Raw genomic sequence first — 24,038 nt, 5'->3', positions numbered from 1 at the left:
AGGGGGGATTTTATTACCTTAAATGCTCCTAATTGGAATTGTCCACTGAGAAAAAGCAATCCAGGAGGAGCCTGCACCAGAGGTTACCCTTGTTGAATATTATGGCAGAGCAGTGGTAGATTACTGGCCCAAAGGACCTTGTTTACAGCTCAAGTTTCTCTTCATTACGTATAAATCTTTCGCCTTTTACTAAAGATTTCCGTGGAGGGGGACCTTTGTGAGTTTTCCGTATTTTTGGGGGCTCTGTTGCAAGCAGAGCTACACGAGTTTGTTAAAAACAGCATAAGCATGAACATGGGATTGCAATGCAAGATGCTTTATGGGATCTGCAAGCAGGTCATCGGAATAGCCTGTGGAATCACCTTATGTTTGGGCCTTTGCTTGATCTTGAAATGATCCAAAGGAGATAATTGTTCTGCAGATAAAGCATGAAAACCACTCATTTTGTTTTTGTTTGGAGATGAGTAATGAATCTGTGCCTGTAACCTTTAAGTTGTTTAACAACTTAAAAGTTTTGGTAAGCAGCACATATTTAAGGTCTGTCTAGCATTAAATGGAGTACTCTCTACCACAAGACGGATATGGCCGGATACAGACAGCAGGCATGCATTTTCAATTGGGGTATAAACTAGTGTTTAGTTAATCCTGGCTTGTCCCCTGCTTTTGTATATTTGAGCACTGCCTGTTCGCAAGAATCCTAATGCTTACAATTTGAGAAACACTTTACAGATACAAGCACTTCTGCTAAGTTTTCTCGTGTGCTAAAGGCCTTGGCTGTTAATTCCACCAACGCAAGCAGATAGTGACTGACGCCCATGTTTTACAAAAGTGCTGTAAATACCAACGCAAGCAGATAGTGACTGACGCCCATAACTATTCGTTATTTGTTCCTGAATACTACTGTGCAGTGTGAATCACATTGTCACATGGTACTAGCCTGTGCCTGAAAAGACTGAGTGGAAACAAAACTGTTTCTTACTCACTCCTGAGAGATGCCCATGGAAGAAATCCACATGATGTATCTCAGTGTAAATGATGTTTTGGTTCTGTGCTGTGTGGGCCATGCCCTTTTCAATACAGTTTTTGTATGTCTTACTCTTAAGAACAAATGGCAATGATATTAATGTGTCACAATATGCTTGCACAAAGCACAGCTTTCTTGTGCTGCCACACCCCCTTACTCCAGAAGAACCCTATCAAACGTTGTGCTAAAGTCAACTAATATTTGCAATGCTTTCCATTAGGGCCATTATTACTTAACCTCAGCTTCAGTGAGATCCCCTCAGATTGGGATTGTTTTCAATTTTAGAGGGGATTGTATTACCTTAAATGCTCCAAATTGGAATGGTCCACTGAGAAAAAGCAATTCAGGAGGAGCCTGCACCAGAGGATCAGGCTTACAGCTCATTACGAATACATCTTTCACTAAAGATTTCCGTGGATGGGAGCCTTTGTGAGTTTTTCATATTTTGGGGGGCTCTGCTGCAAGCAGAGCTACACAAGTTTGTTAAAAACAGCATAAGTATGAACATGGGATTGCAAGGCAGGATGCTTCATGGGATCTGTAAGCAGGTCATTGGAATAGCCTGTGGAATTACCTTATGTTTGGGCCTTTGCTTGATCTTGAAATGATCCAAAGGGGATAATTGTTCTGCAGATAAAGCATGAAAAACACTCATTTTGTTTTTGTTTGGAGATGGGTAATGAATATGTGCCTGTAACTTTTAAGTTGTTTAACAACTTAAAAGTTTTGGTAAGCAGCACATATTTAAGGTCTGTCTAGCATTAAATGGAGTACTCTCTACCACAAGATGGATAAGGCCGGATACAGACAGCAGTCATGCATTTTCAACTGGGGTATAAACTAGTATTTACAGCACTTTTGTAAAACATGGGCGTCAGTCACTATCTGCTTGCGTTGGTGGTATAGTGGTGAGCATAGCTGCCTTCCAAGCAGTTGACCCGGGTTCGATTCCCGGCCAACGCATTGCATTTGGATCAAGCTGTTGTTATAATGAAATGGAATGCAGCTGACTCGAGGCCTGAGCCGATCGCTGACTCGTGCAAAAGCCTGCCTGTTGGCAAGAATACTATTGCTTACAATTTGAGAAACACTTTACAGAAACAAGCACTTCTGCCAAGTGTTAGGCATCCAGGAGACACACCTTTAAAGACGCTTGAAGGTGCACACACAGCTCATTTAGAATGTGTGAGCTTTTTTCGGAAGCCCCCAAAATGTCAATCTCCCCGTCGGGGAATCGAACCCCGGTCTTCCGCGTGACAGGCGGAGATACTGTCCACTATACTAACGAGGACTGGTGAGGCAGCATGCCTCCCAGTCACAGTCCCAAGCTGGGCAAACAGCCTATCCATATCCAGGATATTTTTGTATGTTGTAATCACTTTACAAAAATGAATCACAGACAGTTCAAGGAATGTGATGCATTTTGATCAATTCAACAAAGATTTCAAAGAATGACATGCACTGTTTTCTTGTGTGCTAAAGGCCTTGGCTGTCAATTAGAGTAGGGAGAAAAACTGGGTTTTGGTTAGTCACATCGGATCACCTACAATGGTGTGTTGACACCACTATTCGTTATTTGTTCCTGAATATGCTTGCACAAAGCACAGCTTTCTTATGCTGCCTCACCCCTTACTCCAGAATTAGCCTATCAAACGTTGTGCTGAAGTCAACTAATATTTGATATGCTTTCCATTAGGGGCATTATTACTTAACCTCAGCTTCAGTGAGATCCCCTCAGGTTGGGATTGTTTTCATTTTTAGGGGGATTTTATTACCTTAAATGCTCCTAATTGGAATTGTCCACTGAGAAAAAGCAATCCAGGAGGAGCCTGCACCAGAGGTTACCCTTGTTGAATATTATGGCAGAGCAGTGGTAGATTACTGGCCCAAAGGACCTTGTTTACAGCTCAAGTTTCTCTTCATTACGTATAAATCTTTCGCCTTTTACTAAAGATTTCCGTGGAGGGGGACCTTTGTGAGTTTTCCGTATTTTTGGGGGCTCTGTTGCAAGCAGAGCTACACGAGTTTGTTAAAAACAGCATAAGCATGAACATGGGATTGCAATGCAAGATGCTTTATGGGATCTGCAAGCAGGTCATCGGAATAGCCTGTGGAATCACCTTATGTTTGGGCCTTTGCTTGATCTTGAAATGATCCAAAGGAGATAATTGTTCTGCAGATAAAGCATGAAAACCACTCATTTTGTTTTTGTTTGGAGATGAGTAATGAATCTGTGCCTGTAACCTTTAAGTTGTTTAACAACTTAAAAGTTTTGGTAAGCAGCACATATTTAAGGTCTGTCTAGCATTAAATGGAGTACTCTCTACCACAAGACGGATATGGCCGGATACAGACAGCAGGCATGCATTTTCAATTGGGGTATAAACTAGTGTTTAGTTAATCCTGGCTTGTCCCCTGCTTTTGTATATTTGAGCACTGCCTGTTCGCAAGAATCCTAATGCTTACAATTTGAGAAACACTTTACAGATACAAGCACTTCTGCTAAGTTTTCTCGTGTGCTAAAGGCCTTGGCTGTTAATTCCACCAACGCAAGCAGATAGTGACTGACGCCCATGTTTTACAAAAGTGCTGTAAATACCAACGCAAGCAGATAGTGACTGACGCCCATAACTATTCGTTATTTGTTCCTGAATACTACTGTGCAGTGTGAATCACATTGTCACATGGTACTAGCCTGTGCCTGAAAAGACTGAGTGGAAACAAAACTGTTTCTTACTCACTCCTGAGAGATGCCCATGGAAGAAATCCACATGATGTATCTCAGTGTAAATGATGTTTTGGTTCTGTGCTGTGTGGGCCATGCCCTTCTCAATACAGTTTTTGTATGTCTTACTCTTAAGAACAAATGGCAATGATATTAATGTGTCACAATATGCTTGCACAAAGCACAGCTTTCTTGTGCTGCCACACCCCCTTACTCCAGAAGAACCCTATCAAACAGCCTATCCATATCCAGGATATTTTTGTATGTTGTAATCACTTTACAAAAATGAATCACAGACAGTTCAAGGAATGTGATGCATTTTGATCAATTCAACAAAGATTTCAAAGAATGACATGCACTGTTTTCTTGTGTGCTAAAGGCCTTGGCTGTCAATTAGAGTAGGGAGAAAAACTGGGTTTTGGTTAGTCACATCGGATCACCTACAATGGTGTGTTGACACCACTATTCGTTATTTGTTCCTGAATATGCTTGCACAAAGCACAGCTTTCTTATGCTGCCTCACCCCTTACTCCAGAATTAGCCTATCAAACGTTGTGCTGAAGTCAACTAATATTTGATATGCTTTCCATTAGGGGCATTATTACTTAACCTCAGCTTCAGTGAGATCCCCTCAGGTTGGGATTGTTTTCATTTTTAGGGGGATTTTATTACCTTAAATGCTCCTAATTGGAATTGTCCACTGAGAAAAAGCAATCCAGGAGGAGCCTGCACCAGAGGTTACCCTTGTTGAATATTATGGCAGAGCAGTGGTAGATTACTGGCCCAAAGGACCTTGTTTACAGCTCAAGTTTCTCTTCATTACGTATAAATCTTTCGCCTTTTACTAAAGATTTCCGTGGAGGGGGACCTTTGTGAGTTTTCCGTATTTTTGGGGGCTCTGTTGCAAGCAGAGCTACACGAGTTTGTTAAAAACAGCATAAGCATGAACATGGGATTGCAATGCAAGATGCTTTATGGGATCTGTAAGCAGGTCATCGGAATAGCCTGTGGAATCACCTTATGTTTGGGCCTTTGCTTGATCTTGAAATGATCCAAAGGAGATAATTGTTCTGCAGATAAAGCATGAAAACCACTCATTTTGTTTTTGTTTGGAGATGAGTAATGAATCTGTGCCTGTAACCTTTAAGTTGTTTAACAACTTAAAAGTTTTGGTAAGCAGCACATATTTAAGGTCTGTCTAGCATTAAATGGAGTACTCTCTACCACAAGACGGATATGGCCGGATACAGACAGCAGGCATGCATTTTCAATTGGGGTATAAACTAGTGTTTAGTTAATCCTGGCTTGTCCCCTGCTTTTGTATATTTGAGCACTGCCTGTTCGCAAGAATCCTAATGCTTACAATTTGAGAAACACTTTACAGATACAAGCACTTCTGCTAAGTTTTCTCGTGTGCTAAAGGCCTTGGCTGTTAATTCCACCAACGCAAGCAGATAGTGACTGACGCCCATGTTTTACAAAAGTGCTGTAAATACCAACGCAAGCAGATAGTGACTGACGCCCATAACTATTCGTTATTTGTTCCTGAATACTACTGTGCAGTGTGAATCACATTGTCACATGGTACTAGCCTGTGCCTGAAAAGACTGAGTGGAAACAAAACTGTTTCTTACTCACTCCTGAGAGATGCCCATGGAAGAAATCCACATGATGTATCTCAGTGTAAATGATGTTTTGGTTCTGTGCTGTGTGGGCCATGCCCTTTTCAATACAGTTTTTGTATGTCTTACTCTTAAGAACAAATGGCAATGATATTAATGTGTCACAATATGCTTGCACAAAGCACAGCTTTCTTGTGCTGCCACACCCCCTTACTCCAGAAGAACCCTATCAAACGTTGTGCTAAAGTCAACTAATATTTGCAATGCTTTCCATTAGGGCCATTATTACTTAACCTCAGCTTCAGTGAGATCCCCTCAGATTGGGATTGTTTTCAATTTTAGAGGGGATTGTATTACCTTAAATGCTCCAAATTGGAATGGTCCACTGAGAAAAAGCAATTCAGGAGGAGCCTGCACCAGAGGATCAGGCTTACAGCTCATTACGAATACATCTTTCACTAAAGATTTCCGTGGATGGGAGCCTTTGTGAGTTTTTCATATTTTGGGGGGCTCTGCTGCAAGCAGAGCTACACAAGTTTGTTAAAAACAGCATAAGTATGAACATGGGATTGCAAGGCAGGATGCTTCATGGGATCTGTAAGCAGGTCATTGGAATAGCCTGTGGAATTACCTTATGTTTGGGCCTTTGCTTGATCTTGAAATGATCCAAAGGGGATAATTGTTCTGCAGATAAAGCATGAAAAACACTCATTTTGTTTTTGTTTGGAGATGGGTAATGAATATGTGCCTGTAACTTTTAAGTTGTTTAACAACTTAAAAGTTTTGGTAAGCAGCACATATTTAAGGTCTGTCTAGCATTAAATGGAGTACTCTCTACCACAAGATGGATAAGGCCGGATACAGACAGCAGTCATGCATTTTCAACTGGGGTATAAACTAGTATTTACAGCACTTTTGTAAAACATGGGCGTCAGTCACTATCTGCTTGCGTTGGTGGTATAGTGGTGAGCATAGCTGCCTTCCAAGCAGTTGACCCGGGTTCGATTCCCGGCCAACGCATTGCATTTGGATCAAGCTGTTGTTATAATGAAATGGAATGCAGCTGACTCGAGGCCTGAGCCGATCGCTGACTCGTGCAAAAGCCTGCCTGTTGGCAAGAATACTATTGCTTACAATTTGAGAAACACTTTACAGAAACAAGCACTTCTGCCAAGTGTTAGGCATCCAGGAGACACACCTTTAAAGACGCTTGAAGGTGCACACACAGCTCATTTAGAATGTGTGAGCTTTTTTTCGGAAGCCCCCAAAATGTCAATCTCCCCGTCGGGGAATCGAACCCCGGTCTTCCGCGTGACAGGCGGAGATACTGTCCACTATACTAACGAGGACTGGTGAGGCAGCATGCCTCCCAGTCACAGTCCCAAGCTGGGCAAACAGCCTATCCATATCCAGGATATTTTTGTATGTTGTAATCACTTTACAAAAATGAATCACAGACAGTTCAAGGAATGTGATGCATTTTGATCAATTCAACAAAGATTTCAAAGAATGACATGCACTGTTTTCTTGTGTGCTAAAGGCCTTGGCTGTCAATTAGAGTAGGGAGAAAAACTGGGTTTTGGTTAGTCACATCGGATCACCTACAATGGTGTGTTGACACCACTATTCGTTATTTGTTCCTGAATATGCTTGCACAAAGCACAGCTTTCTTATGCTGCCTCACCCCTTACTCCAGAATTAGCCTATCAAACGTTGTGCTGAAGTCAACTAATATTTGATATGCTTTCCATTAGGGGCATTATTACTTAACCTCAGCTTCAGTGAGATCCCCTCAGGTTGGGATTGTTTTCATTTTTAGGGGGATTTTATTACCTTAAATGCTCCTAATTGGAATTGTCCACTGAGAAAAAGCAATCCAGGAGGAGCCTGCACCAGAGGTTACCCTTGTTGAATATTATGGCAGAGCAGTGGTAGATTACTGGCCCAAAGGACCTTGTTTACAGCTCAAGTTTCTCTTCATTACGTATAAATCTTTCGCCTTTTACTAAAGATTTCCGTGGACGGGGGACCTTTGTGAGTTTTCCGTATTTTTGGGGGCTCTGTTGCAAGCAGAGCTACACGAGTTTGTTAAAAACAGCATAAGCATGAACATGGGATTGCAATGCAAGATGCTTTATGGGATCTGCAAGCAGGTCATCGGAATAGCCTGTGGAATCACCTTATGTTTGGGCCTTTGCTTGATCTTGAAATGATCCAAAGGAGATAATTGTTCTGCAGATAAAGCATGAAAACCACTCATTTTGTTTTTGTTTGGAGATGAGTAATGAATCTGTGCCTGTAACCTTTAAGTTGTTTAACAACTTAAAAGTTTTGGTAAGCAGCACATATTTAAGGTCTGTCTAGCATTAAATGGAGTACTCTCTACCACAAGACGGATATGGCCGGATACAGACAGCAGGCATGCATTTTCAATTGGGGTATAAACTAGTGTTTAGTTAATCCTGGCTTGTCCCCTGCTTTTGTATATTTGAGCACTGCCTGTTCGCAAGAATCCTAATGCTTACAATTTGAGAAACACTTTACAGATACAAGCACTTCTGCTAAGTTTTCTCGTGTGCTAAAGGCCTTGGCTGTTAATTCCACCAACGCAAGCAGATAGTGACTGACGCCCATGTTTTACAAAAGTGCTGTAAATACCAACGCAAGCAGATAGTGACTGACGCCCATAACTATTCGTTATTTGTTCCTGAATACTACTGTGCAGTGTGAATCACATTGTCACATGGTACTAGCCTGTGCCTGAAAAGACTGAGTGGAAACAAAACTGTTTCTTACTCACTCCTGAGAGATGCCCATGGAAGAAATCCACATGATGTATCTCAGTGTAAATGATGTTTTGGTTCTGTGCTGTGTGGGCCATGCCCTTCTCAATACAGTTTTTGTATGTCTTACTCTTAAGAACAAATGGCAATGATATTAATGTGTCACAATATGCTTGCACAAAGCACAGCTTTCTTGTGCTGCCACACCCCCTTACTCCAGAAGAACCCTATCAAACAGCCTATCCATATCCAGGATATTTTTGTATGTTGTAATCACTTTACAAAAATGAATCACAGACAGTTCAAGGAATGTGATGCATTTTGATCAATTCAACAAAGATTTCAAAGAATGACATGCACTGTTTTCTTGTGTGCTAAAGGCCTTGGCTGTCAATTAGAGTAGGGAGAAAAACTGGGTTTTGGTTAGTCACATCGGATCACCTACAATGGTGTGTTGACACCACTATTCGTTATTTGTTCCTGAATATGCTTGCACAAAGCACAGCTTTCTTATGCTGCCTCACCCCTTACTCCAGAATTAGCCTATCAAACGTTGTGCTGAAGTCAACTAATATTTGATATGCTTTCCATTAGGGGCATTATTACTTAACCTCAGCTTCAGTGAGATCCCCTCAGGTTGGGATTGTTTTCATTTTTAGGGGGATTTTATTACCTTAAATGCTCCTAATTGGAATTGTCCACTGAGAAAAAGCAATCCAGGAGGAGCCTGCACCAGAGGTTACCCTTGTTGAATATTATGGCAGAGCAGTGGTAGATTACTGGCCCAAAGGACCTTGTTTACAGCTCAAGTTTCTCTTCATTACGTATAAATCTTTCGCCTTTTACTAAAGATTTCCGTGGAGGGGGACCTTTGTGAGTTTTCCGTATTTTTGGGGGCTCTGTTGCAAGCAGAGCTACACGAGTTTGTTAAAAACAGCATAAGCATGAACATGGGATTGCAATGCAAGATGCTTTATGGGATCTGCAAGCAGGTCATCGGAATAGCCTGTGGAATCACCTTATGTTTGGGCCTTTGCTTGATCTTGAAATGATCCAAAGGAGATAATTGTTCTGCAGATAAAGCATGAAAACCACTCATTTTGTTTTTGTTTGGAGATGAGTAATGAATCTGTGCCTGTAACCTTTAAGTTGTTTAACAACTTAAAAGTTTTGGTAAGCAGCACATATTTAAGGTCTGTCTAGCATTAAATGGAGTACTCTCTACCACAAGACGGATATGGCCGGATACAGACAGCAGGCATGCATTTTCAATTGGGGTATAAACTAGTGTTTAGTTAATCCTGGCTTGTCCCCTGCTTTTGTATATTTGAGCACTGCCTGTTCGCAAGAATCCTAATGCTTACAATTTGAGAAACACTTTACAGATACAAGCACTTCTGCTAAGTTTTCTCGTGTGCTAAAGGCCTTGGCTGTTAATTCCACCAACGCAAGCAGATAGTGACTGACGCCCATGTTTTACAAAAGTGCTGTAAATACCAACGCAAGCAGATAGTGACTGACGCCCATAACTATTCGTTATTTGTTCCTGAATACTACTGTGCAGTGTGAATCACATTGTCACATGGTACTAGCCTGTGCCTGAAAAGACTGAGTGGAAACAAAACTGTTTCTTACTCACTCCTGAGAGATGCCCATGGAAGAAATCCACATGATGTATCTCAGTGTAAATGATGTTTTGGTTCTGTGCTGTGTGGGCCATGCCCTTTTCAATACAGTTTTTGTATGTCTTACTCTTAAGAACAAATGGCAATGATATTAATGTGTCACAATATGCTTGCACAAAGCACAGCTTTCTTGTGCTGCCACACCCCCTTACTCCAGAAGAACCCTATCAAACGTTGTGCTAAAGTCAACTAATATTTGCAATGCTTTCCATTAGGGCCATTATTACTTAACCTCAGCTTCAGTGAGATCCCCTCAGATTGGGATTGTTTTCAATTTTAGAGGGGATTGTATTACCTTAAATGCTCCAAATTGGAATGGTCCACTGAGAAAAAGCAATTCAGGAGGAGCCTGCACCAGAGGATCAGGCTTACAGCTCATTACGAATACATCTTTCACTAAAGATTTCCGTGGATGGGAGCCTTTGTGAGTTTTTCATATTTTGGGGGGCTCTGCTGCAAGCAGAGCTACACAAGTTTGTTAAAAACAGCATAAGTATGAACATGGGATTGCAAGGCAGGATGCTTCATGGGATCTGTAAGCAGGTCATTGGAATAGCCTGTGGAATTACCTTATGTTTGGGCCTTTGCTTGATCTTGAAATGATCCAAAGGGGATAATTGTTCTGCAGATAAAGCATGAAAAACACTCATTTTGTTTTTGTTTGGAGATGGGTAATGAATATGTGCCTGTAACTTTTAAGTTGTTTAACAACTTAAAAGTTTTGGTAAGCAGCACATATTTAAGGTCTGTCTAGCATTAAATGGAGTACTCTCTACCACAAGATGGATAAGGCCGGATACAGACAGCAGTCATGCATTTTCAACTGGGGTATAAACTAGTATTTACAGCACTTTTGTAAAACATGGGCGTCAGTCACTATCTGCTTGCGTTGGTGGTATAGTGGTGAGCATAGCTGCCTTCCAAGCAGTTGACCCGGGTTCGATTCCCGGCCAACGCATTGCATTTGGATCAAGCTGTTGTTATAATGAAATGGAATGCAGCTGACTCGAGGCCTGAGCCGATCGCTGACTCGTGCAAAAGCCTGCCTGTTGGCAAGAATACTATTGCTTACAATTTGAGAAACACTTTACAGAAACAAGCACTTCTGCCAAGTGTTAGGCATCCAGGAGACACACCTTTAAAGACGCTTGAAGGTGCACACACAGCTCATTTAGAATGTGTGAGCTTTTTTCCAGGATATATATATATATATATAAATATCCAGGATATTTTTGTATGTTGTAATCACTTTACAAAAATGAATCACAGACAGTTCAAGGAATGTGATGCATTTTGATCAATTCAACAAAGATTTCAAAGAATGACATGCACTGTTTTCTTGTGTGCTAAAGGCCTTGGCTGTCAATTAGAGTAGGGAGAAAAACTGGGTTTTGGTTAGTCACATCGGATCACCTACAATGGTGTGTTGACACCACTATTCGTTATTTGTTCCTGAATATGCTTGCACAAAGCACAGCTTTCTTATGCTGCCTCACCCCTTACTCCAGAATTAGCCTATCAAACGTTGTGCTGAAGTCAACTAATATTTGATATGCTTTCCATTAGGGGCATTATTACTTAACCTCAGCTTCAGTGAGATCCCCTCAGGTTGGGATTGTTTTCATTTTTAGGGGGATTTTATTACCTTAAATGCTCCTAATTGGAATTGTCCACTGAGAAAAAGCAATCCAGGAGGAGCCTGCACCAGAGGTTACCCTTGTTGAATATTATGGCAGAGCAGTGGTAGATTACTGGCCCAAAGGACCTTGTTTACAGCTCAAGTTTCTCTTCATTACGTATAAATCTTTCGCCTTTTACTAAAGATTTCCGTGGAGGGGGACCTTTGTGAGTTTTCCGTATTTTTGGGGGCTCTGTTGCAAGCAGAGCTACACGAGTTTGTTAAAAACAGCATAAGCATGAACATGGGATTGCAATGCAAGATGCTTTATGGGATCTGCAAGCAGGTCATCGGAATAGCCTGTGGAATCACCTTATGTTTGGGCCTTTGCTTGATCTTGAAATGATCCAAAGGAGATAATTGTTCTGCAGATAAAGCATGAAAACCACTCATTTTGTTTTTGTTTGGAGATGAGTAATGAATCTGTGCCTGTAACCTTTAAGTTGTTTAACAACTTAAAAGTTTTGGTAAGCAGCACATATTTAAGGTCTGTCTAGCATTAAATGGAGTACTCTCTACCACAAGACGGATATGGCCGGATACAGACAGCAGGCATGCATTTTCAATTGGGGTATAAACTAGTGTTTAGTTAATCCTGGCTTGTCCCCTGCTTTTGTATATTTGAGCACTGCCTGTTCGCAAGAATCCTAATGCTTACAATTTGAGAAACACTTTACAGATACAAGCACTTCTGCTAAGTTTTCTCGTGTGCTAAAGGCCTTGGCTGTTAATTCCACCAACGCAAGCAGATAGTGACTGACGCCCATGTTTTACAAAAGTGCTGTAAATACCAACGCAAGCAGATAGTGACTGACGCCCATAACTATTCGTTATTTGTTCCTGAATACTACTGTGCAGTGTGAATCACATTGTCACATGGTACTAGCCTGTGCCTGAAAAGACTGAGTGGAAACAAAACTGTTTCTTACTCACTCCTGAGAGATGCCCATGGAAGAAATCCACATGATGTATCTCAGTGTAAATGATGTTTTGGTTCTGTGCTGTGTGGGCCATGCCCTTTTCAATACAGTTTTTGTATGTCTTACTCTTAAGAACAAATGGCAATGATATTAATGTGTCACAATATGCTTGCACAAAGCACAGCTTTCTTGTGCTGCCACACCCCCTTACTCCAGAAGAACCCTATCAAACGTTGTGCTAAAGTCAACTAATATTTGCAATGCTTTCCATTAGGGCCATTATTACTTAACCTCAGCTTCAGTGAGATCCCCTCAGATTGGGATTGTTTTCAATTTTAGAGGGGATTGTATTACCTTAAATGCTCCAAATTGGAATGGTCCACTGAGAAAAAGCAATTCAGGAGGAGCCTGCACCAGAGGATCAGGCTTACAGCTCATTACGAATACATCTTTCACTAAAGATTTCCGTGGATGGGAGCCTTTGTGAGTTTTTCATATTTTGGGGGGCTCTGCTGCAAGCAGAGCTACACAAGTTTGTTAAAAACAGCATAAGTATGAACATGGGATTGCAAGGCAGGATGCTTCATGGGATCTGTAAGCAGGTCATTGGAATAGCCTGTGGAATTACCTTATGTTTGGGCCTTTGCTTGATCTTGAAATGATCCAAAGGGGATAATTGTTCTGCAGATAAAGCATGAAAAACACTCATTTTGTTTTTGTTTGGAGATGGGTAATGAATATGTGCCTGTAACTTTTAAGTTGTTTAACAACTTAAAAGTTTTGGTAAGCAGCACATATTTAAGGTCTGTCTAGCATTAAATGGAGTACTCTCTACCACAAGATGGATAAGGCCGGATACAGACAGCAGTCATGCATTTTCAACTGGGGTATAAACTAGTATTTACAGCACTTTTGTAAAACATGGGCGTCAGTCACTATCTGCTTGCGTTGGTGGTATAGTGGTGAGCATAGCTGCCTTCCAAGCAGTTGACCCGGGTTCGATTCCCGGCCAACGCATTGCATTTGGATCAAGCTGTTGTTATAATGAAATGGAATGCAGCTGACTCGAGGCCTGAGCCGATCGCTGACTCGTGCAAAAGCCTGCCTGTTGGCAAGAATACTATTGCTTACAATTTGAGAAACACTTTACAGAAACAAGCACTTCTGCCAAGTGTTAGGCATCCAGGAGACACACCTTTAAAGACGCTTGAAGGTGCACACACAGCTCATTTAGAATGTGTGAGCTTTTTTCCAGGATATATATATATATATAAATATCCAGGATATTTTTGTATGTTGTAATCACTTTACAAAAATGAATCACAGACAGTTCAAGGAATGTGATGCATTTTGATCAATTCAACAAAGATTTCAAAGAATGACATGCACTGTTTTCTTGTGTGCTAAAGGCCTTGGCTGTCAATTAGAGTAGGGAGAAAAACTGGGTTTTGGTTAGTCACATCGGATCACCTACAATGGTGTGTTGACACCACTATTCGTTATTTGTTCCTGAATATGCTTGCACAAAGCACAGCTTTCTTATGCTGCCTCACCCCTTACTCCAGAATTAGCCTATCAAACGTTGTGCTGAAGTCAACTAATATTTGATATGCTTTCCATTAGGGGCATTATTACTTAACCTCAGCTTCAGTGAGATCCCCTCAGGTTGGGATTGTTTTCATTTTTAGGGGGATTTTATTACCTTAAATGCTCCTAATTGGAATTGTCCACTGAGAAAAAGCAATCCAGGAGGAGCCTGCACCAGAGGTTACCCTTGTTGAATATTATGGCAGAGCAGTGGTAGATTACTGGCCCAAAGGACCTTGTTTACAGCTCAAGTTTCTCTTCATTACGTATAAATCTTTCGCCTTTTACTAAAGATTTCCGTGGAGGGGGACCTTTGTGAGTTTTCCGTATTTTTGGGGGCTCTGTTGCAAGCAGAGCTACACGAGTTTGTTAAAAACAGCATAAGCATGAACATGGGATTGCAATGCAAGATGCTTTATGGGATCTGCAAGCAGGTCATCGGAATAGCCTGTGGAATCACCTTATGTTTGGGCCTTTGCTTGATCTTGAAATGATCCAAAGGAGATAATTGTTCTGCAGATAAAGCATGAAAACCACTCATTTTGTTTTTGTTTGGAGATGAGTAATGAATCTGTGCCTGTAACCTTTAAGTTGTTTAACAACTTAAAAGTTTTGGTAAGCAGCACATATTTAAGGTCTGTCTAGCATTAAATGGAGTACTCTCTACCACAAGACGGATATGGCCGGATACAGACAGCAGGCATGCATTTTCAATTGGGGTATAAACTAGTGTTTAGTTAATCCTGGCTTGTCCCCTGCTTTTGTATATTTGAGCACTGCCTGTTCGCAAGAATCCTAATGCTTACAATTTGAGAAACACTTTACAGATACAAGCACTTCTGCTAAGTTTTCTCGTGTGCTAAAGGCCTTGGCTGTTAATTCCACCAACGCAAGCAGATAGTGACTGACGCCCATGTTTTACAAAAGTGCTGTAAATACCAACGCAAGCAGATAGTGACTGACGCCCATAACTATTCGTTATTTGTTCCTGAATACTACTGTGCAGTGTGAATCACATTGTCACATGGTACTAGCCTGTGCCTGAAAAGACTGAGTGGAAACAAAACTGTTTCTTACTCACTCCTGAGAGATGCCCATGGAAGAAATCCACATGATGTATCTCAGTGTAAATGATGTTTTGGTTCTGTGCTGTGTGGGCCATGCCCTTTTCAATACAGTTTTTGTATGTCTTACTCTTAAGAACAAATGGCAATGATATTAATGTGTCACAATATGCTTGCACAAAGCACAGCTTTCTTGTGCTGCCACACCCCCTTACTCCAGAAGAACCCTATCAAACGTTGTGCTAAAGTCAACTAATATTTGCAATGCTTTCCATTAGGGCCATTATTACTTAACCTCAGCTTCAGTGAGATCCCCTCAGATTGGGATTGTTTTCAATTTTAGAGGGGATTGTATTACCTTAAATGCTCCAAATTGGAATGGTCCACTGAGAAAAAGCAATTCAGGAGGAGCCTGCACCAGAGGATCAGGCTTACAGCTCATTACGAATACATCTTTCACTAAAGATTTCCGTGGATGGGAGCCTTTGTGAGTTTTTCATATTTTGGGGGGCTCTGCTGCAAGCAGAGCTACACAAGTTTGTTAAAAACAGCATAAGTATGAACATGGGATTGCAAGGCAGGATGCTTCATGGGATCTGTAAGCAGGTCATTGGAATAGCCTGTGGAATTACCTTATGTTTGGGCCTTTGCTTGATCTTGAAATGATCCAAAGGGGATAATTGTTCTGCAGATAAAGCATGAAAAACACTCATTTTGTTTTTGTTTGGAGATGGGTAATGAATATGTGCCTGTAACTTTTAAGTTGTTTAACAACTTAAAAGTTTTGGTAAGCAGCACATATTTAAGGTCTGTCTAGCATTAAATGGAGTACTCTCTACCACAAGATGGATAAGGCCGGATACAGACAGCAGTCATGCATTTTCAACTGGGGTATAAACTAGTATTTACAGCACTTTTGTAAAACATGGGCGTCAGTCACTATCTGCTTGCGTTGGTGGTATAGTGGTGAGCATAGCTGCCTTCCAAGCAGTTGACCCGGGTTCGATTCCCGGCCAACGCATTGCATTTGGATCAAGCTGTTGTTATAATGAAATGGAATGCAGCTGACTCGAGGCCTGAGCCGATCGCTGACTCGTGCAAAAGCCTGCCTGTTGGCAAGAATACTATTGCTTACAATTTGAGAAACACTTTACAGAAACAAGCACTTCTGCCAAGTGTTAGGCATCCAGGAGACACACCTTTAAAGACGCTTGAAGGTGCACACACAGCTCATTTAGAATGTGTGAGCTTTTTTCCAGGATATATATATATATATAAATATCCAGGATATTTTTGTATGTTGTAATCACTTTACAAAAATGAATCACAGACAGTTCAAGGAATGTGATGCATTTTGATCAATTCAACAAAGATTTCAAAGAATGACATGCACTGTTTTCTTGTGTGCTAAAGGCCTTGGCTGTCAATTAGAGTAGGGAGAAAAACTGGGTTTTGGTTAGTCACATCGGATCACCTACAATGGTGTGTTGACACCACTATTCGTTATTTGTTCCTGAATATGCTTGCACAAAGCACAGCTTTCTTATGCTGCCTCACCCCTTACTCCAGAATTAGCCTATCAAACGTTGTGCTGAAGTCAACTAATATTTGATATGCTTTCCATTAGGGGCATTATTACTTAACCTCAGCTTCAGTGAGATCCCCTCAGGTTGGGATTGTTTTCATTTTTAGGGGGATTTTATTACCTTAAATGCTCCTAATTGGAATTGTCCACTGAGAAAAAGCAATCCAGGAGGAGCCTGCACCAGAGGTTACCCTTGTTGAATATTATGGCAGAGCAGTGGTAGATTACTGGCCCAAAGGACCTTGTTTACAGCTCAAGTTTCTCTTCATTACGTATAAATCTTTCGCCTTTTACTAAAGATTTCCGTGGAGGGGGACCTTTGTGAGTTTTCCGTATTTTTGGGGGCTCTGTTGCAAGCAGAGCTACACGAGTTTGTTAAAAACAGCATAAGCATGAACATGGGATTGCAATGCAAGATGCTTTATGGGATCTGCAAGCAGGTCATCGGAATAGCCTGTGGAATCACCTTATGTTTGGGCCTTTGCTTGATCTTGAAATGATCCAAAGGAGATAATTGTTCTGCAGATAAAGCATGAAAACCACTCATTTTGTTTTTGTTTGGAGATGAGTAATGAATCTGTGCCTGTAACCTTTAAGTTGTTTAACAACTTAAAAGTTTTGGTAAGCAGCACATATTTAAGGTCTGTCTAGCATTAAATGGAGTACTCTCTACCACAAGACGGATATGGCCGGATACAGACAGCAGGCATGCATTTTCAATTGGGGTATAAACTAGTGTTTAGTTAATCCTGGCTTGTCCCCTGCTTTTGTATATTTGAGCACTGCCTGTTCGCAAGAATCCTAATGCTTACAATTTGAGAAACACTTTACAGATACAAGCACTTCTGCTAAGTTTTCTCGTGTGCTAAAGGCCTTGGCTGTTAATTCCACCAACGCAAGCAGATAGTGACTGACGCCCATGTTTTACAAAAGTGCTGTAAATACCAACGCAAGCAGATAGTGACTGACGCCCATAACTATTCGTTATTTGTTCCTGAATACTACTGTGCAGTGTGAATCACATTGTCACATGGTACTAGCCTGTGCCTGAAAAGACTGAGTGGAAACAAAACTGTTTCTTACTCACTCCTGAGAGATGCCCATGGAAGAAATCCACATGATGTATCTCAGTGTAAATGATGTTTTGGTTCTGTGCTGTGTGGGCCATGCCCTTTTCAATACAGTTTTTGTATGTCTTACTCTTAAGAACAAATGGCAATGATATTAATGTGTCACAATATGCTTGCACAAAGCACAGCTTTCTTGTGCTGCCACACCCCCTTACTCCAGAAGAACCCTATCAAACGTTGTGCTAAAGTCAACTAATATTTGCAATGCTTTCCATTAGGGCCATTATTACTTAACCTCAGCTTCAGTGAGATCCCCTCAGATTGGGATTGTTTTCAATTTTAGAGGGGATTGTATTACCTTAAATGCTCCAAATTGGAATGGTCCACTGAGAAAAAGCAATTCAGGAGGAGCCTGCACCAGAGGATCAGGCTTACAGCTCATTACGAATACATCTTTCACTAAAGATTTCCGTGGATGGGAGCCTTTGTGAGTTTTTCATATTTTGGGGGGCTCTGCTGCAAGCAGAGCTACACAAGTTTGTTAAAAACAGCATAAGTATGAACATGGGATTGCAAGGCAGGATGCTTCATGGGATCTGTAAGCAGGTCATTGGAATAGCCTGTGGAATTACCTTATGTTTGGGCCTTTGCTTGATCTTGAAATGATCCAAAGGGGATAATTGTTCTGCAGATAAAGCATGAAAAACACTCATTTTGTTTTTGTTTGGAGATGGGTAATGAATATGTGCCTGTAACTTTTAAGTTGTTTAACAACTTAAAAGTTTTGGTAAGCAGCACATATTTAAGGTCTGTCTAGCATTAAATGGAGTACTCTCTACCACAAGATGGATAAGGCCGGATACAGACAGCAGTCATGCATTTTCAACTGGGGTATAAACTAGTATTTACAGCACTTTTGTAAAACATGGGCGTCAGTCACTATCTGCTTGCGTTGGTGGTATAGTGGTGAGCATAGCTGCCTTCCAAGCAGTTGACCCGGGTTCGATTCCCGGCCAACGCATTGCATTTGGATCAAGCTGTTGTTATAATGAAATGGAATGCAGCTGACTCGAGGCCTGAGCCGATCGCTGACTCGTGCAAAAGCCTGCCTGTTGGCAAGAATACTATTGCTTACAATTTGAGAAACACTTTACAGAAACAAGCACTTCTGCCAAGTGTTAGGCATCCAGGAGACACACCTTTAAAGACGCTTGAAGGTGCACACACAGCTCATTTAGAATGTGTGAGCTTTTTTTCGGAAGCCCCCAAAATGTCAATCTCCCCGTCGGGGAATCGAACCCCGGTCTTCCGCGTGACAGGCGGAGATACTGTCCACTATACTAACGAGGACTGGTGAGGCAGCATGCCTCCCAGTCACAGTCCCAAGCTGGGCAAACAGCCTATCCATATCCAGGATATTTTTGTATGTTGTAATCACTTTACAAAAATGAATCACAGACAGTTCAAGGAATGTGATGCATTTTGATCAATTCAACAAAGATTTCAAAGAATGACATGCACTGTTTTCTTGTGTGCTAAAGGCCTTGGCTGTCAATTAGAGTAGGGAGAAAAACTGGGTTTTGGTTAGTCACATCGGATCACCTACAATGGTGTGTTGACACCACTATTCGTTATTTGTTCCTGAATATGCTTGCACAAAGCACAGCTTTCTTATGCTGCCTCACCCCTTACTCCAGAATTAGCCTATCAAACGTTGTGCTGAAGTCAACTAATATTTGATATGCTTTCCATTAGGGGCATTATTACTTAACCTCAGCTTCAGTGAGATCCCCTCAGGTTGGGATTGTTTTCATTTTTAGGGGGATTTTATTACCTTAAATGCTCCTAATTGGAATTGTCCACTGAGAAAAAGCAATCCAGGAGGAGCCTGCACCAGAGGTTACCCTTGTTGAATATTATGGCAGAGCAGTGGTAGATTACTGGCCCAAAGGACCTTGTTTACAGCTCAAGTTTCTCTTCATTACGTATAAATCTTTCGCCTTTTACTAAAGATTTCCGTGGAGGGGGACCTTTGTGAGTTTTCCGTATTTTTGGGGGCTCTGTTGCAAGCAGAGCTACACGAGTTTGTTAAAAACAGCATAAGCATGAACATGGGATTGCAATGCAAGATGCTTTATGGGATCTGCAAGCAGGTCATCGGAATAGCCTGTGGAATCACCTTATGTTTGGGCCTTTGCTTGATCTTGAAATGATCCAAAGGAGATAATTGTTCTGCAGATAAAGCATGAAAACCACTCATTTTGTTTTTGTTTGGAGATGAGTAATGAATCTGTGCCTGTAACCTTTAAGTTGTTTAACAACTTAAAAGTTTTGGTAAGCAGCACATATTTAAGGTCTGTCTAGCATTAAATGGAGTACTCTCTACCACAAGACGGATATGGCCGGATACAGACAGCAGGCATGCATTTTCAATTGGGGTATAAACTAGTGTTTAGTTAATCCTGGCTTGTCCCCTGCTTTTGTATATTTGAGCACTGCCTGTTCGCAAGAATCCTAATGCTTACAATTTGAGAAACACTTTACAGATACAAGCACTTCTGCTAAGTTTTCTCGTGTGCTAAAGGCCTTGGCTGTTAATTCCACCAACGCAAGCAGATAGTGACTGACGCCCATGTTTTACAAAAGTGCTGTAAATACCAACGCAAGCAGATAGTGACTGACGCCCATAACTATTCGTTATTTGTTCCTGAATACTACTGTGCAGTGTGAATCACATTGTCACATGGTACTAGCCTGTGCCTGAAAAGACTGAGTGGAAACAAAACTGTTTCTTACTCACTCCTGAGAGATGCCCATGGAAGAAATCCACATGATGTATCTCAGTGTAAATGATGTTTTGGTTCTGTGCTGTGTGGGCCATGCCCTTTTCAATACAGTTTTTGTATGTCTTACTCTTAAGAACAAATGGCAATGATATTAATGTGTCACAATATGCTTGCACAAAGCACAGCTTTCTTGTGCTGCCACACCCCCTTACTCCAGAAGAACCCTATCAAACGTTGTGCTAAAGTCAACTAATATTTGCAATGCTTTCCATTAGGGCCATTATTACTTAACCTCAGCTTCAGTGAGATCCCCTCAGATTGGGATTGTTTTCAATTTTAGAGGGGATTGTATTACCTTAAATGCTCCAAATTGGAATGGTCCACTGAGAAAAAGCAATTCAGGAGGAGCCTGCACCAGAGGATCAGGCTTACAGCTCATTACGAATACATCTTTCACTAAAGATTTCCGTGGATGGGAGCCTTTGTGAGTTTTTCATATTTTGGGGGGCTCTGCTGCAAGCAGAGCTACACAAGTTTGTTAAAAACAGCATAAGTATGAACATGGGATTGCAAGGCAGGATGCTTCATGGGATCTGTAAGCAGGTCATTGGAATAGCCTGTGGAATTACCTTATGTTTGGGCCTTTGCTTGATCTTGAAATGATCCAAAGGGGATAATTGTTCTGCAGATAAAGCATGAAAAACACTCATTTTGTTTTTGTTTGGAGATGGGTAATGAATATGTGCCTGTAACTTTTAAGTTGTTTAACAACTTAAAAGTTTTGGTAAGCAGCACATATTTAAGGTCTGTCTAGCATTAAATGGAGTACTCTCTACCACAAGATGGATAAGGCCGGATACAGACAGCAGTCATGCATTTTCAACTGGGGTATAAACTAGTATTTACAGCACTTTTGTAAAACATGGGCGTCAGTCACTATCTGCTTGCGTTGGTGGTATAGTGGTGAGCATAGCTGCCTTCCAAGCAGTTGACCCGGGTTCGATTCCCGGCCAACGCATTGCATTTGGATCAAGCTGTTGTTATAATGAAATGGAATGCAGCTGACTCGAGGCCTGAGCCGATCGCTGACTCGTGCAAAAGCCTGCCTGTTGGCAAGAATACTATTGCTTACAATTTGAGAAACACTTTACAGAAACAAGCACTTCTGCCAAGTGTTAGGCATCCAGGAGACACACCTTTAAAGACGCTTGAAGGTGCACACACAGCTCATTTAGAATGTGTGAGCTTTTTTTCGGAAGCCCCCAAAATGTCAATCTCCCCGTCGGGGAATCGAACCCCGGTCTTCCGCGTGACAGGCGGAGATACTGTCCACTATACTAACGAGGACTGGTGAGGCAGCATGCCTCCCAGTCACAGTCCCAAGCTGGGCAAACAGCCTATCCATATCCAGGATATTTTTGTATGTTGTAATCACTTTACAAAAATGAATCACAGACAGTTCAAGGAATGTGATGCATTTTGATCAATTCAACAAAGATTTCAAAGAATGACATGCACTGTTTTCTTGTGTGCTAAAGGCCTTGGCTGTCAATTAGAGTAGGGAGAAAAACTGGGTTTTGGTTAGTCACATCGGATCACCTACAATGGTGTGTTGACACCACTATTCGTTATTTGTTCCTGAATATGCTTGCACAAAGCACAGCTTTCTTATGCTGCCTCACCCCTTACTCCAGAATTAGCCTATCAAACGTTGTGCTGAAGTCAACTAATATTTGATATGCTTTCCATTAGGGGCATTATTACTTAACCTCAGCTTCAGTGAGATCCCCTCAGGTTGGGATTGTTTTCATTTTTAGGGGGATTTTATTACCTTAAATGCTCCTAATTGGAATTGTCCACTGAGAAAAAGCAATCCAGGAGGAGCCTGCACCAGAGGTTACCCTTGTTGAATATTATGGCAGAGCAGTGGTAGATTACTGGCCCAAAGGACCTTGTTTACAGCTCAAGTTTCTCTTCATTACGTATAAATCTTTCGCCTTTTACTAAAGATTTCCGTGGAGGGGGACCTTTGTGAGTTTTCCGTATTTTTGGGGGCTCTGTTGCAAGCAGAGCTACACGAGTTTGTTAAAAACAGCATAAGCATGAACATGGGATTGCAATGCAAGATGCTTTATGGGATCTGCAAGCAGGTCATCGGAATAGCCTGTGGAATCACCTTATGTTTGGGCCTTTGCTTGATCTTGAAATGATCCAAAGGAGATAATTGTTCTGCAGATAAAGCATGAAAACCACTCATTTTGTTTTTGTTTGGAGATGAGTAATGAATCTGTGCCTGTAACCTTTAAGTTGTTTAACAACTTAAAAGTTTTGGTAAGCAGCACATATTTAAGGTCTGTCTAGCATTAAATGGAGTACTCTCTACCACAAGACGGATATGGCCGGATACAGACAGCAGGCATGCATTTTCAATTGGGGTATAAACTAGTGTTTAGTTAATCCTGGCTTGTCCCCTGCTTTTGTATATTTGAGCACTGCCTGTTCGCAAGAATCCTAATGCTTACAATTTGAGAAACACTTTACAGATACAAGCACTTCTGCTAAGTTTTCTCGTGTGCTAAAGGCCTTGGCTGTTAATTCCACCAACGCAAGCAGATAGTGACTGACGCCCATGTTTTACAAAAGTGCTGTAAATACCAACGCAAGCAGATAGTGACTGACGCCCATAACTATTCGTTATTTGTTCCTGAATACTACTGTGCAGTGTGAATCACATTGTCACATGGTACTAGCCTGTGCCTGAAAAGACTGAGTGGAAACAAAACTGTTTCTTACTCACTCCTGAGAGATGCCCATGGAAGAAATCCACATGATGTATCTCAGTGTAAATGATGTTTTGGTTCTGTGCTGTGTGGGCCATGCCCTTTTCAATACAGTTTTTGTATGTCTTACTCTTAAGAACAAATGGCAATGATATTAATGTGTCACAATATGCTTGCACAAAGCACAGCTTTCTTGTGCTGCCACACCCCCTTACTCCAGAAGAACCCTATCAAACGTTGTGCTAAAGTCAACTAATATTTGCAATGCTTTCCATTAGGGCCATTATTACTTAACCTCAGCTTCAGTGAGATCCCCTCAGATTGGGATTGTTTTCAATTTTAGAGGGGATTGTATTACCTTAAATGCTCCAAATTGGAATGGTCCACTGAGAAAAAGCAATTCAGGAGGAGCCTGCACCAGAGGATCAGGCTTACAGCTCATTACGAATACATCTTTCACTAAAGATTTCCGTGGATGGGAGCCTTTGTGAGTTTTTCATATTTTGGGGGGCTCTGCTGCAAGCAGAGCTACACAAGTTTGTTAAAAACAGCATAAGTATGAACATGGGATTGCAAGGCAGGATGCTTCATGGGATCTGTAAGCAGGTCATTGGAATAGCCTGTGGAATTACCTTATGTTTGGGCCTTTGCTTGATCTTGAAATGATCCAAAGGGGATAATTGTTCTGCAGATAAAGCATGAAAAACACTCATTTTGTTTTTGTTTGGA

General features: G+C 41.3%; 21 non-coding genes across 21 annotated transcripts; 17 read left to right on the top strand and 4 right to left on the bottom strand.

The window, feature by feature from the left end:
- The first annotated feature begins 145 nt into the window (after nucleotides 1-145).
- On the top strand, nucleotides 146-260 carry LOC127441710 (U5 spliceosomal RNA). The gene has a single exon (XR_007897375.1). It is a non-coding gene; the product is annotated as a U5 spliceosomal RNA (small nuclear RNA).
- A 1,655-nt stretch (nucleotides 261-1,915) lies between these two features.
- On the top strand, nucleotides 1,916-1,987 carry trnag-ucc (transfer RNA glycine (anticodon UCC)). The gene has a single exon. It is a non-coding gene; the product is annotated as a tRNA-Gly (tRNA).
- A 256-nt stretch (nucleotides 1,988-2,243) lies between these two features.
- trnad-guc (transfer RNA aspartic acid (anticodon GUC)) lies at nucleotides 2,244-2,315 on the bottom strand. Its single transcript has one exon. It is a non-coding gene; the product is annotated as a tRNA-Asp (tRNA).
- Nucleotides 2,316-2,927: 612 nt separating this feature from the next.
- Nucleotides 2,928-3,042, top strand: LOC127441709 (U5 spliceosomal RNA). Its single transcript, XR_007897374.1, has one exon. It is a non-coding gene; the product is annotated as a U5 spliceosomal RNA (small nuclear RNA).
- Nucleotides 3,043-4,549: 1,507 nt separating this feature from the next.
- Nucleotides 4,550-4,664, top strand: LOC127441708 (U5 spliceosomal RNA). Its single transcript, XR_007897373.1, has one exon. It is a non-coding gene; the product is annotated as a U5 spliceosomal RNA (small nuclear RNA).
- A 1,655-nt stretch (nucleotides 4,665-6,319) lies between these two features.
- Nucleotides 6,320-6,391, top strand: trnag-ucc (transfer RNA glycine (anticodon UCC)). The gene has a single exon. It is a non-coding gene; the product is annotated as a tRNA-Gly (tRNA).
- Nucleotides 6,392-6,648: 257 nt separating this feature from the next.
- On the bottom strand, nucleotides 6,649-6,720 carry trnad-guc (transfer RNA aspartic acid (anticodon GUC)). Its single transcript has one exon. It is a non-coding gene; the product is annotated as a tRNA-Asp (tRNA).
- Nucleotides 6,721-7,332: 612 nt separating this feature from the next.
- On the top strand, nucleotides 7,333-7,448 carry LOC127441717 (U5 spliceosomal RNA). The gene has a single exon (XR_007897382.1). It is a non-coding gene; the product is annotated as a U5 spliceosomal RNA (small nuclear RNA).
- A 1,507-nt stretch (nucleotides 7,449-8,955) lies between these two features.
- LOC127441707 (U5 spliceosomal RNA) lies at nucleotides 8,956-9,070 on the top strand. Its single transcript, XR_007897372.1, has one exon. It is a non-coding gene; the product is annotated as a U5 spliceosomal RNA (small nuclear RNA).
- Nucleotides 9,071-10,725: 1,655 nt separating this feature from the next.
- trnag-ucc (transfer RNA glycine (anticodon UCC)) lies at nucleotides 10,726-10,797 on the top strand. The gene has a single exon. It is a non-coding gene; the product is annotated as a tRNA-Gly (tRNA).
- An 815-nt stretch (nucleotides 10,798-11,612) lies between these two features.
- On the top strand, nucleotides 11,613-11,727 carry LOC127441706 (U5 spliceosomal RNA). The gene has a single exon (XR_007897371.1). It is a non-coding gene; the product is annotated as a U5 spliceosomal RNA (small nuclear RNA).
- Nucleotides 11,728-13,382: 1,655 nt separating this feature from the next.
- Nucleotides 13,383-13,454, top strand: trnag-ucc (transfer RNA glycine (anticodon UCC)). The gene has a single exon. It is a non-coding gene; the product is annotated as a tRNA-Gly (tRNA).
- Nucleotides 13,455-14,267: 813 nt separating this feature from the next.
- Nucleotides 14,268-14,382, top strand: LOC127441705 (U5 spliceosomal RNA). Its single transcript, XR_007897370.1, has one exon. It is a non-coding gene; the product is annotated as a U5 spliceosomal RNA (small nuclear RNA).
- A 1,655-nt stretch (nucleotides 14,383-16,037) lies between these two features.
- trnag-ucc (transfer RNA glycine (anticodon UCC)) lies at nucleotides 16,038-16,109 on the top strand. The gene has a single exon. It is a non-coding gene; the product is annotated as a tRNA-Gly (tRNA).
- An 813-nt stretch (nucleotides 16,110-16,922) lies between these two features.
- On the top strand, nucleotides 16,923-17,037 carry LOC127441704 (U5 spliceosomal RNA). Its single transcript, XR_007897369.1, has one exon. It is a non-coding gene; the product is annotated as a U5 spliceosomal RNA (small nuclear RNA).
- Nucleotides 17,038-18,692: 1,655 nt separating this feature from the next.
- On the top strand, nucleotides 18,693-18,764 carry trnag-ucc (transfer RNA glycine (anticodon UCC)). The gene has a single exon. It is a non-coding gene; the product is annotated as a tRNA-Gly (tRNA).
- Nucleotides 18,765-19,021: 257 nt separating this feature from the next.
- Nucleotides 19,022-19,093, bottom strand: trnad-guc (transfer RNA aspartic acid (anticodon GUC)). The gene has a single exon. It is a non-coding gene; the product is annotated as a tRNA-Asp (tRNA).
- A 612-nt stretch (nucleotides 19,094-19,705) lies between these two features.
- On the top strand, nucleotides 19,706-19,820 carry LOC127441703 (U5 spliceosomal RNA). Its single transcript, XR_007897368.1, has one exon. It is a non-coding gene; the product is annotated as a U5 spliceosomal RNA (small nuclear RNA).
- Nucleotides 19,821-21,475: 1,655 nt separating this feature from the next.
- trnag-ucc (transfer RNA glycine (anticodon UCC)) lies at nucleotides 21,476-21,547 on the top strand. The gene has a single exon. It is a non-coding gene; the product is annotated as a tRNA-Gly (tRNA).
- A 257-nt stretch (nucleotides 21,548-21,804) lies between these two features.
- On the bottom strand, nucleotides 21,805-21,876 carry trnad-guc (transfer RNA aspartic acid (anticodon GUC)). The gene has a single exon. It is a non-coding gene; the product is annotated as a tRNA-Asp (tRNA).
- Nucleotides 21,877-22,488: 612 nt separating this feature from the next.
- LOC127441702 (U5 spliceosomal RNA) lies at nucleotides 22,489-22,603 on the top strand. The gene has a single exon (XR_007897367.1). It is a non-coding gene; the product is annotated as a U5 spliceosomal RNA (small nuclear RNA).
- Nucleotides 22,604-24,038: the final 1,435 nt, after the last annotated feature.

The sequence above is a fragment of the Myxocyprinus asiaticus genome, chromosome 5, assembly GCF_019703515.2.
Source record: "Myxocyprinus asiaticus isolate MX2 ecotype Aquarium Trade chromosome 5, UBuf_Myxa_2, whole genome shotgun sequence".
Lineage (NCBI taxonomy): Eukaryota > Metazoa > Chordata > Actinopteri > Cypriniformes > Catostomidae > Myxocyprinus > Myxocyprinus asiaticus.
The sequence above is the reverse complement of the archived record's forward strand: the minus strand, read 5'-3'. Positions and strand labels throughout refer to the sequence as shown.